The 13402-nt window shown below is 41.5% G+C and overlaps 1 long non-coding RNA gene across 2 annotated transcripts in view; it reads right to left on the bottom strand.

The window, feature by feature from the left end:
• Positions 1 to 13402, bottom strand: part of LOC138116989 (uncharacterized) — a 52090-nt gene that overhangs the window by 30319 nt on the left and 8369 nt on the right. The window contains exon 1 of one of the 2 annotated variants that reach the window (XR_011154436.1): positions 4477 to 4526. The exons of the other annotated variant lie outside the window; for it this stretch is intronic. This is a non-coding gene — a long non-coding RNA (uncharacterized lncRNA). Of the gene's footprint in view, positions 1 to 4476; positions 4527 to 13402 lie in introns of those variants that run through there. 2 annotated transcript variants of the gene reach the window in all.

Here is a 13402-nt window from a genome sequence, read left to right on the forward strand (position 1 = left end):
TTGACAGCTGGACTTGATGAGCTCGGAGGTCTTTCCCAACCTCACCAATCCTATGATTCTACAACTCTGCTGCTCCTGGGACTGCCAGCAGCATTAGAAATCTCTGATTTCTATAAGGATTTATTCTACAAATCAGAGTAAGTGCACCAGGAAAGTTTTCTTCTCTGGACACTTGGGAAACCCCACTTTAGAGGGTAGCAGCTTGACTAATATCCATGTTTAGAATAACAACCTGTCCCTGAAGTGTCTCATTTATTGCAGTCCTGCTTGGGTTGGGCAGAACCTTTAGATGAGCAGAGGTTTTTTACACAGCAATTAACTTTATTCTTACTTTTAAATGATAATATACAGGTGACCTTTTAAAAAAGTTATTATTAAATAAAGAAGTTGCTGGATTTGTTATAAATTTAAAACCTGTGAACAATTTGTCCTGAGTCTTAAAGAGAGACAGCTACAAAAGCTACATAATGAAAAAAGCACTGAGAATGTTCTAAAACTCCACAAAAAAAATTCTTGTTTTGTTCAGTGCTGGGTCCTGGGGGTGCTGCCTCACACCTCTGGTGACCACAACGTGCTCAGAGTTCTCCAGGAGGTCCCTGACAAGGATGGAGCAGGAGGAACTCACCAAAAACCTTTCTTCAACCTGGTGAAGTGGCCACTGCCAGCTGTGCTGGGAGTGGATGGTTTTCCAAACATTTTGAGCAAAAACACAAGCACAGAGTGAGGCTGTGCCCTGGCCAAGAAAATCCACCCAAGAAGCACCACAAAGTCACCTCCAATTGCTCAGTGGGCCTGAAGTCAATAAATGTTTCCCATTGATTTTGCTGGGTGTAAGCTTTAAAAAATATAAATACACCTTCACAAATGTGACACAAACTCAGTCACATTATCTTCGACACTAAGGCTTGCATGACAAAAACTCCTCCCACTTAAGCAAACAACACCCAACAGTATAATCTCAAAAATGTGACATTTCCCTAAAAGCAAGTCTGTGGCTGCTGGGCCCAGGCTGGGGGCAGTCTGAGAGATGGGCAGAAGTACATGTTCCTTTTCTCTCTTTTCAGACACAAATATAATCCCAAAGATATTAAAATATTCATGATACTAAATATTTAAATTCTTTCACCCTGCTGGCCTGGATACTTCTACATTCACCAAAAAAAAAAAAAAGGAAGATAGAAAAGAGAGTTCTAACAAACAGAAAACAGAAACCCAGGGAAACAGAAAAGAATGTGTGTTCAGCAAACACAGGTGAGTGTTTGGGAAATTACAGCTTCAGTCAAAGCTTTACCAATGAAACAGATGAATTTATTGCAAAGGAATGACAATAAGGAATCACCAGCAACTCACAGGGTCTCAGGTGAGGGAGCACTTGCTTAAGAAGGGAACTGCCCCTCTCCCAAAAAAAAAAAAAAATTGTTCTCAAATCTTTTAACCTTTTAACGGGAAATGCTTTGTGAAATGTGTTTTAAGAACCACTAGACTGAGTCTGAAATCACCTCCTTAGATATTTATTTACTGAGACATCCAGATCTCCTCTCACACTTGGGCTTTACTACTTGGCATTTATGTTTTCCAGACACATGTGAGCCAGAATGATCCACAAATCCATGAAAAAGTGTTGATGTTGGTATACTGGATATAGAAAACACATGAGCAAACATCTTCCAGATATGCTATTAAGCTAAAGTGATAAAGTTTATCCAACTCTGCAAACATAAAGGCAGGAAAAAACCCAACAAATAACACGCCTGTAGAGCCTTGGCAATTTTACTTTTAAATACAAACTCAAAGCATTCAGAACAAATGGTGCATTTCTTTCATTTCCAGCCACATGAGTGATACTGAATTAATCGATGGGTCACATCTGAGGGACTTTGCTCCAGTATTAGGCCTTTAAAGACAAGGTTTTGTTCCTTATTTCTCTCTCCCATTCTTTTTTCTACAATTCTGGGTATATGAGGGACTTTAACCCTTTAGCTTTTCAAGAGTTTATTCCCCTTGATACAGCTGCAACCACGGCACCAGGTCACTTTACTGCAGTACCAAAAATTTGTGTGGTTATTCATTGTGCTGTGTCCAGCAACAAGAATTCAGAGCTCAGAGGGAGGAATCAATCCAAAGTAAATTCTTTTTCGAGAATAGCTTAAAAATACAGCTCTTGGAATCCGAACTCACTGGGAGAAATCTGCCCCAAGTACTGAAATTCCTGAAATAAGTTCCTTTTTAGGATTTTATACGAACGTGATCTATGGAAAGCAAAAGGGGTGAGAAGCTGTGCTACACAACTCTCCTTCCTCACATTTCCTTGGGGAAAATGCTTCATATGAGCCCAATCTGCCAGTGTCACCCACATGACAGAGCTCTGCATCTGTCTGCCCATATGAGTGCTTAATCTGCCTGTTTCATAAGATAATTACTGAAGGAGACACTAATATTGCCCATAATCACTGGGCTTTCATTAACACCTCTAAACCAGTAAAGTTCACGCATCAGTTTGCACGAAACTTTGAACTCTTGCATTGAAGAAAGGACAAAAATTAGGACTGAGCCTGAAATTTGCTGCTTGTGAGGTCTGAGCCCACATCCAGAACACCCTTTGGGTTCTCTGCACCAGATAAGCTGTGAATAATCCATCAGCCAGTGAAATAGCTGCCCCCTGATTTCTGTAGTTAATAAAAGGGCATTAATTCTCGCAAAATAATTGTATTGAAACAGAAAGTAATGTGCAGCATGTGGCATCCCTTTAAAGGAAATTCTAACTCTAAAATGTGATGTGAAAATGATTTCCGCAGTTTGCAAATCAGTGTTAAAGAGAAAATGCCTCATTCCTGCCTAGGGAGAGCCCAAGAATTCATTGAAGGAACCAGAACAGTGATTTCCCCCCTCATATTTCTCAAAAATCCTTCCTCATTCACCATTTGTGACACATCTATATCCTACAGTAGGTATGCACAAGTGTATTTATTTACACACACAGAGATGTCCAACACAAGTAATAAGAATTAAGAAAACAAAGTTATGCAGTGTTAAATAGAAGAGGCAAAGAAAACTTCTCAAACATGCATGAAAGTGATCCATACATAAATGGCAGCGAGGAAATGTTCTTTATATATCATCCTCTGCATACACACTGCATGAAAATAAAAAGCTTTTGAAATGTCATAAATACGAGCATTTGTCAAATTCCTCACCAGTAAAAAAATGATCTTTGCCACTGCAGGAAAAACTCTTTAATTCCTAACAAGATGTTTATTTGAGTGTCTCCTTGGGGTGTATTTTTTGGCTCTCAAGCCCCAGTGCTGCTCTCCTGCAGTTCCAGGGGCTGTGATCCGACACCTGCGGGAAGGGAGCCCCAGGCTCGGGTTTCAGCTTTGTCGGGGGGCACAAAGAGAGGGGGAGGCAGGGAGGGATCATCTGGAGGCAAACAGCACCAGCCAGGTGACTCCAAACTCGACACCACAGAGGAGATGAGCCCCTTGATGACAGAGCCTGAAGCTCCTCTCCTGCCATGCCTCTTTCCATGACTCAGCCTCTGGTTTTAATGATGCTCTCTTGCTGCTTGTGACCCAGGAGAAGACATTAATCAAAGCACTGCTGCTTGATTAAAGCATTAATGATAGATTTTTACAGCAGCAGGACTGGATATTAGAGGGAGGCTAAACCGTCTTTGGGACGAGAGGTGTTTTCCTTCATTAAGTGTCAGAGGAGAGAAGCTCCAAAAATTGAGCAAAACCAAGACTTGCCAATGAATAAAACTATTCTTGTCATGATAATTCTGCTGATTCTGAAGAAAAACGGGAAATACGTGAAATAGGAGGTTTTAACAGGGGGTTGAGGTGACTTCACATTTCAGAGCCCTTTTTATGTGGTTTTCCAAAGAGAGGAGGGGTCTCTCCTGCCAGACGAGGACGCAGCCGTGGGTAACCCAAGCAGGGATAACTGCTGTGCCTCAGTGCTGGTTGCTTCCCTATCCTTTTGGGAACATTCCCACTTGGTTCCTGCAGGAAAACTCACAGGAACAGGTCATTTTAGGAAAGCAACTTTCCTCCTCTGAAAGAGTGGGGACAAAATTGCCCAGAATCAACTTTAATAACAGATAAATTAGAAACAACTTTTCATTAAAAATAACAAGGTTAGAAGATCAGCAACAGTGGACAAGACTGAAAAAGGATGAAGCAATGAAAAATACTAAGATTGACAGCAGTGTCCTCTTCCATTCATAAATGTGATGATTCCATTTGTTTAGCAATAATGATATTTTGCACAAGTGAACAGTTTAAAAAAAGAACATTACATCAAAACGTGTCAATGCAATAAAAACACTTCCAAATCCCTGGCCTGATTTTCTACTCACTTAAATCTCTTTTTGCTGGTGTAATCCCATGGAATATAATAGCTGTGTTCTTCAGGGGATAAAATCAGATGCAGAAATGAAGTTACAAATGGAAATTACTCCAAAAAGTCACAACTTACTCTTTTGTGCAGCATGTCAAAGTCAGAAACCGCCAGAAATCATATTTTTGTCTAGGTGAAAAGACAAATGAATAGACAAAAATTAAAGGTCAATTGTAAATGAGCATTAAACAACACCATCTGAAATACTCCCAGATAGTTATGACCAAGAAATTAACATCTAAAAATGAGAAATACCCAAACAAATCTTCATAGAAGGCCGAGTGTCCTTTAAGATGTGTCTTCATTTTACCTCCAGCGTGGGCCAGACATTCCAAACTCTGCAGCTTCAAACACTCAACTGGGTTTAGTCCTTACTGGTACAAGAACTTAAACATGGATGTCCCTTAAAAAAACTAATTCTAAATGCCAGGATATCAGAAACACAGGAAAAATAAACAGCACAGCATGGAACTGCTTTAAGAAAATGGCTCTATGGGAATAGTCTCATGTATTTTCAAAGCGAATCTATCCACAAATTAATTTGGATCTTTTTTCTCTTGTCTTTATCTGAAAGAGATGTTACAAGGAATACTGATAAAATCACTTTGCTGCCAATTACACGTTGAACTGTGAGGCAGATAACCAAGGTGGTTAGGGCTTCTGCACAGAAATGATCAAACAATAATTAAAAAATGCTAAATAAACTAACGGGATTTTTTTAGGGTTTTCTTATCATTACAGCATCTTTAGTGAGTCAGTCATGAGAGTGTGTTTTTGAAGAGTCCACACTCATACTAAAAGATAACCCTTAGTAAAATCAAAAGGATGCATAGGATCTATTTTTGTCCTCAAGTCAGCCTAAACAAACTAAACAATGGCCAAACATATCTGGAGAAAAGAAGGAAACCATTAGCTGATATTGTGACACATCCCCCTCATCCTAACGCTGGAGTGATAAAGGACAAACTCGAGTTCAGGAACGTGGGTGGGGCTGGGTGAGGTGGTCACAAACGCTTTGCTGGGCCAACATCACAAAAGGGCCAGTAGGAAATCAGCATTCTGCCTGCCTGGCATCAGCCATTAAAAATTGATATTAAAAAAACTTGGAGTTAATGGAAATAAAGGGATATGGGAGTGCTTGTGTCTCCAGATTGCATCTCCAACCAGAAGAGCTTGCCCCTCATAACAAATTCCCTCCAGGTTCTATCAACTGGCACAGAAAATCAGAACACTTATTGAAGAAAGAATAAGTGTTGCACCCAGCTTTTTATTAGAGCTGTAAATGTAATGAAATGAAAATCTTTTTAAAACAAGGTAGTTTGAATCTTTTATAAAGGTGTGTGGCTTCTGACTACAAATCAGCAGCTTGCTCTTGCTCTAAAGGCATCCCAGGAGAGATACATGGTGTGAATCTGGCAGAACAAAGCTTCAGGAAGGCAGAGAATTAGCAGTGGAATTTATTATGAAGGGATGAAGTTCAAACATAGAACCATTAGCCAGCTAAGTCCATTGCAAACTGCTCCTGGAAGGAATTACAATTCAAAGGACTCATTATCTTAAGATGTGTTAATATCAGCCAAAGACTTTTAGTGCCTGAAGTGAATTCAGAGTTGAAGATGTGACTGTTTCAGACTTTTCAGCAGGTGAGCTGCAGCTCAGCGTTGCTTCCCTGGAGCCTGGAACATCCCTCCTTGGCCTTGCCCTGGAAACACAGGGGCCTTCCTTTCCTCCAGCCAGAGCTGACAGAGTCTGCTTGCCTCGTTCATGTCAACGTGCTCTGCTCACACTTACAGGACACCATCCAGGGGAAAGAAATGAACTGAATAACCCTGGGATGGAGAAAAACAGGGTTTGTCCCTTCCATTTTATGTATCAGGTAATTGGCCAAATAATGACAATTATAGGAATGCACTCCAGAGGCTCTCAGTGAAACTAGAGACCAAGTTATGCCTTGAAAATGGGAAATATTTTCATATGACACAAACCCACAGAGCCTGACTTAGTCTGCTGCATCTATTTCCAGGGTGAACTTCCCAAGACAACAACCATCTGTTTGTCCTGTGTGTGTACAAACAAGAGGATGTTCCAGTCTATTCCTTGGATTCTTAAGCTCTGCTGCAGCACCACTGATGACTAAGTAATAGGGAAAACAACCTTGTCTCAGACACCAGAGAGCCAGCACTGATTTTTGGGAAATATTAAAGTAAGAAAACATTGGGTTTTGCTGGAAATCATAACAAGAAACATCTCAGAAAGTCCACAGCACAGTAGATGTGCTATAGATGTTGCATCCCAATGCCCTGAAACACTTCTTCCTCTGAGCTGTAATATAAGTTATGAGCTAATATCACCTCACATGAAAACAATAACACTTCTGTAGCAGGATAGTAATTAGGAGCACCACCAGCATGTGAATCTGGAATGTACCCGTCCTTCCAAAGCCCTGCAGCCAGCAAAAATATGTTGGGATACAAAGCTTCATAAAGCCTTTTCTTAAAATTAAGATCTCATCCTAAACCCAGGAAAACATTATAACACTTCTTTATTTTCTAATCAGCTTTAGTTCTTTCCTTCTTATATCATCAGTAATGAAGAACTTACAGTCCAAGCTACGCCCTGCTTGCCCTTGGGTCCCTCAGCTCTCGCTCGTCACTGAACTCTGCCTGAACTTTATGATCAATTCTGTTGACAAGGCAGAAATAGGAAGATGATTTAGCTGCTTTTTCTGCTTCCCCAAAGATGGAGGAGAGCAGCAGCCTCAGGACCAGCAGCAGTTCTGCCTCTGAGTCCAAGCGGGGAGCTGGAGGTGCTGAGTGAAGCAGCAAAGTGCATTTTCCCAAGTCATTGTTCAGAGTGGGCTGTGTGGCTCCAGGTGATGCCCCCTGCTACTCTTGTGTGTAGATCACATCAGCTCAAGCACTCTGCCTGTTTTTAGCTGCTGAGGCATTTACAGATGAGAGGAGGAAGCATCTGCATTGATTTTACAAGGTCCTGCAGTAAAAGAGGAGAGTCCAAGCAATAGCACCCTGCACTGGCACCTGATGAATAAAGAGATGCACTTTATTGCTTGGTTCCATCACCGTGGTCTCATACACCGAGATGGCTCCTGGGAGGGAAACAGGCTGGGGAAAGTTCCTCTGGAAGGGGCAATTGCTGCAGAAATAGTGCAAAACTATTCCAACAAACCCCAGCAGCAATCAGAGTGTGGAGGGTTGTGGACACTCATTCAGGACATGATTAGAAACTGGGGTTGTCTTGAAGGACTCCACCAAGAATGGTATCAGGGAAAGCTCACCAGTACTTCTGCTGCCTGTATTACTTTAGGAGCTTAGGGCAATTTGGGTGATTTCATTCTAATCAAAATCTTTTCCTATTTCTAATCCCTTCAGCAGATTAAATATTACTAGAAGGAAAATCGACACCCACACACACAGCCTGGGCTGGGCCACTGAGTGCAGTTATTTACTGGAAGTCACTAGGGTTGAAAGACAGGCCCTTTTGGCCAGCTAAATACCCAGAAGGGAAGGACAAGCAATGGGAGAGATCTCTATCACCCTTTAAGCAGTTTCTTGTTCTCTGCTATCGAAATAAATAGTCTGGAATGAATAAAATTCAAATTAGTCTCCGTTCAGTGAGATGGAGCTGTGCCAAGTGCTGCCATTTACTGAAGTCCTTCTACATCACTGCTAAAAAGGAAAGTGACATCTAAACAGTGACATCTTGGAGACAGAATTTGTTCTGGGCACAGACTGTGAACAAAATGTATGCACCAATGTAAAATTCCCAGGGACCTGGAGTTTCTGCAGCCCATGTCTAAACATTACCAAGGGTAAAAACAAATAGCATGATCATTTCCACTTGCTTCAAGAAAAGGGCTTCTTGGACATGTTTATTGTGGTTTTTCCATGCAAAATGGTTAAACTGAACTGTGAAAATTCTGACTTGAATGAATGATGAAATATTGCAGACAAAACGAGCCCTTTTCTCCCTCACTTGCTGCCACACATTTGTGTGTAAGGCACTGCCTGGATATTTCCCAGACAAACAATAAGAGACCAAGTGGTAATGAAGTTATTTCCCTCCACTGTCAAGAGCATTTGGAGCCACGGTCATATCTCAGCATCTCCTGTACCTTTCATGTCTTGTTGTTTATCAAAGGAGCAATGAAAAGGAGCTGGGGAATGAGTTGTAGATGAATATGAATTATTGAAAGGGAGTAGGAAGAAAGCGCTGCAGAAACAGGAGGAGCTGTCATTTAAGCTCCAGGTAAGAGGTTTTAAGGCCCAAATGAGAGAAGTGAATGTGAAAATGCTCTGAGTGCTGTTGGTGCTGCTTAATAGAGAGTAGGGGGTGTTGCTTTTACAGTTTGCAGCACAAACTTCTCCTCACTCGAGCCAAGGGTAAAAACCATCCTCTCAAACCCCATCCTCTCCTGCCTGCACTCATCCAGACCAGCACTGGATGAGGACAAAACTTTCAGGGAGAAGAGCAACTCCACTGGAAAAAATCCTTTTCCTTCAGGACCCTATGTGGCATTTTATTTAAGACATTTTCTGTTGTCTGGTCTAGGCATTCAGCCTGAAATTTTGGGCCTTCCCTGAATCATCCAAAGAAGAATTTCCTTTCACTTCATGCTGGCAGCCACTTGGCAGCTGTGGATGGATGGTGCTCATGTCACTGATAATCTTCTAAATTCTTTTGCCTTTTCTTCATAAGACAAAACTTTCATGTCTTCAAATGACTTTGTCAACCCCACTGGCTTCAAATTGTGCAAATCTCTTTCAAACAATGAAATCCAAAGCCACAGGAGGTGAGAATTTAGCAGAACTCCCATTTAATCCATGATCCACAGCATCTTCTTTTTAAAGATCTCTTTTGATTGGTTTGGTGGAGAGACTGAACAAATGGAGTCATTTTACGTTTTGCTGTACGCTGCCCCATCATGCTATAAAACCTGCCAGCACTTCTGCTTTCCAGACTCTTGCTTTTCATTGCATTCATCCCTCTTCCTACTTTGTGCCTGGTTTGCTTTAGATTAATCACCCATAGTGGACACACAGTAATTTCCTCAGGTTCAGCCTGAGTTTACAAGTGCCTTCCATTTTCTCTAATCTCTCCAGCTCTGTCTCTCTATCTATCCTGCCAGACATTTCCCTTGATTTTATCGTTAATTAATGCATCTTTGTAGTGTTTACAACAAAAGCTGGGTTATAAACATGACTCACAGACCCATTCCTTGCCCAGCCACTCTGAGTCCCACCTCTGCTGACTCAATACGATCACAATTTTTAGATTATTTTCCCTCCCTGGCCTTTTAGCAGTCGCAGCTGATAAGCCCTCATGACTTTGTAGGATAAGAGGAGGTAGGGAATACAGATGGAGAGAGCAGAGTGATCACTTTACAGGAGGGAATGCCAGCTTTGGGCAGGGAAGCTCACAAGGAACACTTAGACCTTCCTAAACTTCCTAATCCTTGTGACTTCAATCAGTCCAAAAGCTCCTCTACGTGAAGGGGTGATGAAGCAGCCAGAGATCAGGGAAAAGTGGAATTATTGACAGCAGGACAGGAACCTGAAGCACCCTCTGGGATTTGCAGTACTGAGGCTTTTTGCTGCTGAAGCCTGGCAGCCCTTTGTGCTGGGAGGGGTCTGTCCCAGGCTGGGGAATGGGAACTTCCAAACAAGCAGGGAAAGAGTTCGTAGGGAGGAAAGAGCAAACCAAGGGCTCTGAATTCATCTTTGAAACATGAAGCTGCAAAGCACCAAGGTTGTCAAATGGACTGAAGCTCAGAGCAGGGAGATGAGGGAAAGGCCTGCTTTCTCTCCTGGTGATGGGATTTTAAAAGATGTTCAGTGTCAGCCTAAGAAATTTATCCCCAAAGCAGATGCAGGGACTCACACAAGGAGGAAAAGCTCTCTCCTTCCCTCTCCAAGGGAAAAGTGCAACACCCCTCAGAGGGCAGTGGATGGGGACCTCTCACAGCTTTGCAGGGACTGCAGTGCAAGCACGGGGTCTCCTTCTAATAGCTCCCCACTGACATGATCAAATAATATCTTTATATTTTAGCCTCAACGAGGCTAACATTTCATGGGTTAAAACAGATACAGATCTCAAGGAGGAACCAGCCAAGTTATTAAGAAGAGCTCAAGGGTACTTTTTAACAACTGCGTGGTGCTAAATACACAACAATGAGTTTTATGTATATTGATTTTAACACAAGGTCTCAGGGCTTGGGAAGAAACATAATTGGAATGATTTTTTATATTTTTTTTTTTTTTACATTTAATGCATCATAAATGGAGAACTGGATTTGTATGGTAATTTGAGCAGTACAGTATTAAGAAAAACAAGAGGCAGAAATCAATCTCACCAGTAAAAACTAAAAATAATAAATTCTCAGACCTTACTTCACTAGTTTTAAATGATTTGAAAAATAAATTAAAACAGGAGAGGGGAAAAAAATCATCAGCATTCAGTATTCAAACCCACCTCACCTGCTTAGCAATTCATGTTTTAATCTGGCAGTTTTTCACAGCAGCTAATGGAATTTTAACACTATTTCTCTTTCTGTTTGAAAACTGAAAGTACTTCTGTGTTTTATTCTTGAGCTACACAACTTTAAATAATCAGTTTTTCTAGTAACTTACCCACCTGTTAAAAAGCTGTCTTCTCCAGCAGAGTTAGTTGAAGATCAACTTTTTAATACCTCCTGTCCTTCTCCCCGAGTGGGAGCTTGTTGTCATATTTCAGTATTGCAAGCACAGTTCTCACAAGACCACAGTAATTATATTTATTTGATTTATGACTGGGAAAGCGAGGCACAGAGATATGAAGTGATATTGCTGGGATGACAAAGAGAGAATTTTGCAATGGTAACTGGATTGTGACCACAATCTTTTCCCTTTTAACCCTGCACCAGCCAGTGGCAGATATTTCAGTGTGCTCTGTAAGTCAGGTGTGTGCCTGTGTGAACAGGGAGAGCTCAAAAAACAACAGTACTTGTAGCCAGACATATCTGTAACACAGTGCTTGAACCATCTGGTTAAAAGCTTCTTCAGATTTTCTTCCCAGAAAATTAACACCTTCTTCTGTCCATTTCCCTCTTCAAATTCTGAAATGGGTGTAACTTTCTCTAACTTGTGGCAGCACAGAGACAACCTCTCTCTCACCTGGCCCCTGTGCAGACATCCTTCAGACAGCTTCTCTTTGAACCAAACCTTTCTCTATCTTAATCATGTCTGCTGTTCCTGGCTGCAGAAATGCATGAAAATGGTAAAAATGCCCAATCTTGGCACTCAAAGCAGTCAAGTACCAGGCTTTAAAGGGTCACCAGAAAGAGAAGTTATTATCTCTGTGGCTGTATCCTGTACTGTATACTGGATATTTGTGGTATTTCAGTGATCCTGAGGTGCACCATTTAAGGGAATGACTCCCTTAATATCAGTCATGAAAATGGTGTGATTCAGAAATGCTCTGGAACTGAAATTAAAAACACTTGGTAAGAAAAGCATTTATATAATTCCCAATTTTTATCTCACCAAAGTGTTTACATTGTCAAGAAACATCAAAATGCACAGTCCAAATGTGCCTGCAGAGTCAGAGAGAACATGGAGGTTTGTACTCTGGAAGGAAACTTCATTTATCAGCAACAGCTGATTATCACCAGGCCGTTCTTTCAAACCCCTCCGTTGCTACGCTCTCAGTGAGGCCAAAAATGCTGACCAAATTTGTTTCCTGACATGCACATGCTTAGACAGATGTACCCTTTGGTTTAGACCTCCTGATGCTCAGAGGTGGCAGAAAACCCTCCTCAAACACCCAGCTTGTGTGTGGTGCTCAGCGTGAGATGATCACCAGAGCTGAAATCAGGAGAGGTTTGTTGTCCTGTCATGACAGACCTGAGCCTGCCTCCCTCGAAACCCTGACTGCCACAGCGCCTGGGCATTTCCTCCTGCTCCATCTCTCACTGTGTGGAGAGGAAACAGCACCCAGCCCCGAGCCATGGCACTCAGCTTTCCCTCTGCCCATGCCACACAACATTTTAATTCCTTAAGCCCTTTTAAACCTAAGTGATTCATCCCTTATGCAAAATTTATTGGGGTCCATGTAGGAATGATTATCCATTTGAGATTCCTTTCCTCAGCTGCTGTTCATTAACAGGCATAATTTTCTTCATAAATGCCCAGAGGAAAAGAGCACAGAAAACCTCAGGAAACTTCAGCAAAGTTGGTTCAGGTTCAGTCTTTGTGTGTGGGGAGGAGTGAAAAGACACAGAAATGGGTGTGTTACATGTCATGAACATTATTTTACATTTACACAGCAAAGAAATGCCCCAAATGGTTCATTTGCTTCCTTGGTAATTCAGAAGTGGCCCCTTTCAGCTTTCATCAGACTAGAAAAAGAAAAAAAGAAACTTTTATGAAGGCAAGGAAGGAAATAAGGAATAAAACACCGGCAGTGAGATGTGACTCAGTCTTCCAAGACAATTTGTGGCACAACAGGACTGTGGATCATGACTGGGGTTTCCAAGGGCAGGGGTGAACCAGCAGTATATTATAAAAGTGTTTAACAAATCCTGGGTACTCATGGCCTGATTTACCACATATTCCTGGGCCATTGCAGCCTTATTCTACTGGAATCAATAATGCTGCAACTTGGTAAGACTTGAGTAATGAAGAGGTGGATCGAGTGCTTTACTGTCAATTTAATTGTTCATATAAACGAGGCATTTGGCAAGAGAGGGGATTTCTACTGCTTCATAAAGACAAATTATGAGGGAATAAACAGGAACATGAAGCCAGCATTGCTGGACTGAATAAAATGTTGGCATCAGTCCTTAAAGTTTACCTTGCAATGTGCAATGTCATAATTAAATGGAGAAAAGGAGGCCAAGCTATTCTTTATGGCTAGTGAGTAATACAGGGATCTGAAAAGAGGCTGAATTTCCACCTAACAAGGCTATCTAAATCCAATTAATTCCACAAGTGCCAACCACCAGTGAACA

Source organism: Aphelocoma coerulescens, chromosome 11 (genome assembly GCF_041296385.1).
Source record: "Aphelocoma coerulescens isolate FSJ_1873_10779 chromosome 11, UR_Acoe_1.0, whole genome shotgun sequence".
Lineage (NCBI taxonomy): Eukaryota > Metazoa > Chordata > Aves > Passeriformes > Corvidae > Aphelocoma > Aphelocoma coerulescens.